The following is a 6,353-nucleotide window of genomic DNA, read 5'->3' on the forward strand; positions in this document are numbered from 1 at the left end:
TACCTTTCAGTCTGCAGGCCGACGCTCTATCGACTGAGCCAAACCGGTTTCGGCATGAAAGGTATTCTTTAAGAAGAGGAAGAAGAAGAAAAATGTAAAGATAAAAATTATGAACAACAAATACATATCTATCAACAAGTGAATCTAAAAATCAAGTGAATAAAAAACCTGATGAACAGAAGAAACTGGTGAATATAATAGAATCAGGGGCATAGAAAGGGAGTGGACTGACTATTCTCGGGGGGGGAAAGGGGTGTGAGGGATGCGGGAAGAGACTGGACAAAAATTGTGCACCTATGGATGAGGACAGTGGGGGGAAAGGGAGGAAGGGCAGAGGGTGGGGTGGGAACCGTGTGGAGGGGAGTTATGGGGGAAAAAAGAGGAACAACTGCAATAATCTGAACAATAAAGATTTAATTTAAAAAAAGAACAACATCCTCTTAAATATTAATATGTATGGCTTTATTCCCACTACTTTTTCTATATTCCTCAATGGAAGCTTTGACATTTTCTTAACTTACTATTTCAGGATCCTGTTTCTTAGGTTTGTTTCTTCTCATGATTGTTGGTTTTTTTAAATTCATTGTGATCACAGAGTTTTATCTGTATCATATTTACATTTTGGAATTCATTGCAGTTCTGTTTGGAGATATGATATGGTCTTTTATTTCTGTATATATCTCTTTGTTTCCTGAAAAAGAATTTATTACACTTTTCAAGGGCATTGATTTTAAACATAAATCTTATGTATAAAGTTACTTTTAAGATTACTTAGATTTTATGTTCTTGTTTTATGTGGCCTATGATCTATCAAGAATTGAGACATTGGTATAAAAATTTAATGTTTCTGTAAATTTATTTTTGTATTGATAGGCACTTTATTTTATAAATGTAACAATAAATGCATATAGTATCCTTTGTCATCATCATCATAAAATGAGTTTATTTTCCCACTTAATAAATTCTACCCTGAAATCTTTGTTGATATTAATAGTATATCTTATTACATTGGCATGGTATGTCTTTATTGTTTTCATTTATAGTCATACTTCAGGACAATTACTGAGACAATATATGTTTGCCTTTTTAGTTTTAGTTATTTTCCTAGACCTTAAAAGTCATATTAATTTATATATATATATAGTATCCCCTTTGTGTTTACTGATAAAACTGGTGTTACTTTTGAAAGGCCCATTTATTTTATTTTGTAACTTTAAATTTTCTTCATTTTTTATTTTGTTTTATGGTGCTCTATACTATATGAATTTGGGGTTTGTATTTTATATCACACAGATTTTTAAAAAAGAATTAGGACAGCCTTGGCCAGTGTGGCTCAGTTGGTTGAGCATCATCCCATGCACTGAGAGGATGCTGGTTCTATTCCTGGTCAGGGCACAAGCCTGGGTTGTGGGCTCAATCCCCACTAGGGGGTATGCAGGAGGCAGCTGATCAATGGTTCTGGCTCATTGATGTTTCTCTCTCTCTCTCCCTCTCCCTTCCTCTCTGGTTCTACAATCAATAAAAACATAATTAAAAAAAAAGAAGTAGGAAATTACTCCTGTTTGGTATTACTGGTTTTCAGATAGTAAGAACAAATTCTTGTTTAAATTAAGTCAATTGTTTCTTATCGATACAATCAGTAGTCATTAAATTTTAATTCTGAGTGATTCTTTAAAAATTTGTTCTCCAAGAATCTTTGCAATTCAAGATGATTTTTTAATGTCCTTAATTTGTTGAATATGAGTTAGAGTTGAATTTCCTGATAAGAGCTTTCTTGTTTTGACTCTGCTGTAAAAACTACTCTACTGGCATTTAGCAGTTCAATTGCAGACAGAATTAGAGTTGTTGGGGAGGAAAAATTTCCTTCTGTGCTTCTAAATTCTTTGGCTGGTCTAATAATCTAATTAACACAAAACAGATTAACAGGAGAAAAATAAATTTAATTATGCACATATAGGGGCTCCGTAAGAATAGAAGACCTCCATGCATTCAGACAATTGAGGCTTATATGCTATGTGAGCTAAGGAGAAAATGGGGTACGGGTCTTGGGATTCCAAGGGAGAGAGACAGTTTTCAGGAAGATGGGAAGAGCAAATGTTTGCTAAATAAATGTCTTTCATGCTCTGCAGAGACAATGGGACACAGACAGCAATTTGATCTCCAGGCTCCATGGAATCTCGCCCACCCCCCCCCCACCACCACCACCATTACCACCAGCAGCTTATCACATTGAGCCCATATTCTTCATAGTAAATCTCTGGTGTGAGTTCCCTTCCTTGACCAGTCCCTCTACCTAAATTCTTTTAGGCAGTTAAGGGGGATATAAAAGCTTGTCCTGAATCAGTTTGGGCCTTGATTGTTTTCACCTCAACATAGTCTGCATGTCAAAGTAGCACATTGTGGGGAGACTTATTGTGAACCCCTTCACAGTTAATGCTACCTTTTTCCTATCCCTCCCTTGGTTAACATGATTCTCTCTGGGTGATTATGGCATTCACTTTTTAATATTGGAGTTGCATAACTTCACAATATAAGTTTGGAGTGTCGTTAACATTTATTAAATAATCTTTCTAAGTGTTGAGACTCAGTTGTGCATGTTTATGTTTTTCTTCATTTTAAGAACATTTTTTCATTATATCTGTGTAATTAAAAGAAAAATTCCATTTGTCCTAGTCTCTGCTTTAGGAATACTAATTTTCATTTCATTTTCTTCCTAGGAGTATTCTCATTTTTGTCCTTCTGTACTGAATTCATGTTTTCTCTAGTTTACCTTAAATATGACTGATTTTTCAATTTTTAATATAATATTTGATACTACTGATTTATGCTTTTAATTTTGTTTTAAGCTTTACGATGTTGTTAGCTTTCTTATTAAATTTATTTTCATAATTGACCAATTGTTTTTGAAAGGGAGCAGAATCTGCCAATTCCAAAAATATGGCAGTTTGGCATAAAGGTTGTTTTGAGCTGGTTACACACATGAATGTGTGTAATAGAACCTCATCTATTTTTAAAAGAAAATTCAGTTAGGAGCAAAGTAATTTTGTTTCCAGAATTCAAAAACTAATACTGATTAGCCTTGTTTTTACCTGCTCTGCTGCTCTCACTGTTGATATGTGGTTGGGAAAGAAGCGCTACAAGCCAAAGAACTTCAGTCTCTCCAATACAAAAGCTGGCCAGCAGAGTCCTTCACAACAAATTCCGCTGGATTTTCTCAACACAGTTATGTGCCAGCTCCCAATATCCTTTTCAACTGGGACCAAATTGCATTGTATTTGGTGTATGTGCTCCCAACATGGTGATTGTACTTTCGCTGTCTTAGTTAGAAATGATGTTTTAGTCTTAATTTCCTCCTAAAGTTATTGTCATTAATTTGGGGGGGCAAGTGAAAATTGTATGTGGGCAACTACTCCATCATTTCCCCATTTTCTCATATGGAAATGTTTAAAAGGAAAAAATAAATAAAACAGTTATATACTGTTTTTACTATGAAGCAACATTGCAAAAAGGTCCATTAATTCCTAAATCCATATTTATCATCATATTCTAGTAGTGAGACTGGAACTATCTGCAATCCATTTTTCATCCCTATATTAATGAGTTTTGGGATGATTTTGTTTTATTTTAATCTCTAATTAAAATTTCACCACAAGCAGGGTTTTCTTATTGAAAATTATAATAAGGACATTTTCCATGTACTTGGTAAATTTGTTTTGAGGCTTTGTAATTTTTTTTTCCAAACAGGAACAATCAGTTCCTGAGATGTGACATAAGAAAAACTTTTACCAATTCTGAAGTACTGAAAATACAATTGCGGTAACTTGCTAGCCTAGGGAAAAAGAAAACCTAAATAAATGTGCATTATGATATTAACTTTTCATTTTTCAAGGCAGATATTAGAGTTTATATCTAAAAGTTAATGTTCTGTGACTAAAAATTTCTGATATCTAGGCAGTTTTCTAATTCAAAAAGCCAACTGGTTGTCAGTGCTTGTACTGTGTAAAACACCATCCAAGGCCCAAAAAAACTCCTTTCTCCCTCTCTTCCATCCCCCCTTCCCCTCTCCCTCCTCTTCCTCCCACTGTCTCTTACAGATTTTCTTCTTGCTTTCTTCCTATTTCCCTCTCTCCCTTTACTTTTTCTGGCTCATTTCCTCATGTAGGTTCCTGAGAAACTCTAATGTATATCCTATATAATAAAAGGCTAATATGCAAATTGACCAAATGGTGGAATGAATGGTCACTATGACACACACTGACCACCAGGGGGCAGGCGCTCAATGCAGGAGCTGCCCCCTGGTGGTCAGTGTGCTCCCATAGGGGGAGCACTGCTCAGCCAGAAGCCGGGCACATGGCTGGCAGCACTAAGGATGTCCGTCAGATGGACATCCCCCAAGGGCTCCCAGATTGTGAGAGGGCACAGGCTGGGCTGAGGGATCCCTCCCCCACATGCATGAGTTTCGTGTACTGGGCCTCTAGTTTGAAGATAACATTTGATTAAGAAATAATAATCTGATGATGGATGGGCTATCCTGAGCCTAGTGGCAGGTGAAGGTATACTGCATACCACTTATATGAACAGGTTTAAATATACTGGTCCTTATAAACCTTGTGTTAGAGCAGCTATTTAACCAATTTAAACTGGAAATGAAATACCAACCAAATGGAAGCACTCAAAGCTTTTTATTCAGAGCTTGCTATAGCAAAGGAGTCTTCCACTGTCACTTGAGTTTTGGCAGAGACTCAAAAGCAGGCAGAGGAGTAAGAAAGCTTTATAGGGGAAAACAGGGAAGGCTTCACGTATGCCCTCCCTGATTGGATAGAGATAGTGGTTTGAATTCCCATAAGTGTGACTCATAGGAAACAGGCTGGCTTTCTGGGCAGCTTACTATAGATAAAGAGTTGATTTCCTAGGCGGGTTCCTATAGGTTGTAGGTCAGAGCTCTATTTTTATGTATGATCTGGCCATTGCCCATTTGTATATTCAGTCTCTCAAATCTGAAGGTTGAAAGTGCTGTATAATAGGTACAGAGCTTCAGTTTTACAAGGTAAAAAAAAATTCTGGAGATGGATGGTGGTGGTGATTGTACAACAACATGAATGGCCTGGCCTGCATAGCTCAGTGGTTGAGTGTCACCCTATGAACCAGGAGGCCAGGGTTTGATTCCCGGTCAGGTCACATGCCTGGGTTGCAGGCTCAATCCCCTGTGTGGGGTGTTTAGGAGGCAGCTGATCAATGATGTTTCTTATCTCATCATTGATGTTTCTATCTCTCCCTCTTCCTTCCTCTCTGAAATCAATAAAAATATTTTTAAAAAACAATACTACTGAGCTATACACTGAGCTATACACTTAAAATTAGTTAAAATGGTAAATTTTAAATTATGTAGATTTTATCAAAATATAAAAAATTGGGGGAAAATGAAACCTCTTCTTAGGAAATGGTATGAGTGGAACATTCCTATCATTATGCAAACAATGCATAGCTTTGAATAGATATTACAAACAGCCCTCATCTAAAAGAATCCAATGCTTATGTTGCATATAAGAACTTAGATAGTAGGGAACCATTGATGAACAAAGACTTGCAACCAGAGAGTAATCTCTTTGGCCAAATTACCTTGTATTCACAATCAGATTTGATTGTTCCACTAGAGGCCCAGTGCACAAAATCATGCACGGGTGGAGTCCCTAGTCCTCGCTGGTGATCAGGGCCTAACAGGGCCTTCCAACTGCCAGCCAGGACCTTCCTTCCAGCTGCCTGTCGGGGCATTCTTGCTGGCGGCCAGCTGCTGGCCAGGGACTGTGGATGGGGCAAGGGACCATGGGAAGTTGGCCGGCATGAAGAGGGATCAGGGGAGGTTGGCTGGCTATGGGAGGTTGGCTGTGGGAGCACACTGACCACCAGGAGGCAGCTCCTGCATTGAGCATCTGCCCCCTGGTGGTCAGTGTGCATCATAGTGACCAGTCGGACTGGTCATTCCAGTCGTTCCAGTGTTCTGGCCACTTAAGCTTTCATATGTATAGATTCTGAGAACCCCTCCCAAAGACTTTGAACAGTTTACCAATAATCTCTTTGAAGAAAGGTAATATTTATATATAGTCCATTAGAACTCTATGGGACACCAGGATTATTGGAGAAGAATATATTTAACTAGAGGCCTGGTACACAAATGTGTGAATGGGTGGGGTGCCTTGGCCTGCCCAGTGATTGAGGCCTATAGGGGAACCGGCCCACAGTGGGTAAGGACCGCTAGCCAGCCCGTCAGGGGGAGCCAGCCAGGTGGAGGCACCGTGGGAGGTTGGCCAGACAGGGGGAAGGACAGCAGGAGATTGGCCAGCTGGCCCCCTGAT

At 38.5% G+C, this 6,353-nt stretch overlaps 1 pseudogene; it reads left to right on the top strand.

Moving 5' to 3' along the window:
* Positions 1-6,353, top strand: part of LOC102765391 — a 33,785-nt pseudogene that overhangs the window by 25,778 nt on the left and 1,654 nt on the right.

The sequence above is a fragment of the Myotis davidii genome, unplaced genomic scaffold, assembly GCF_000327345.1.
Source record: "Myotis davidii unplaced genomic scaffold, ASM32734v1 scaffold1497, whole genome shotgun sequence".
Classification (NCBI taxonomy): domain Eukaryota; kingdom Metazoa; phylum Chordata; class Mammalia; order Chiroptera; family Vespertilionidae; genus Myotis; species Myotis davidii.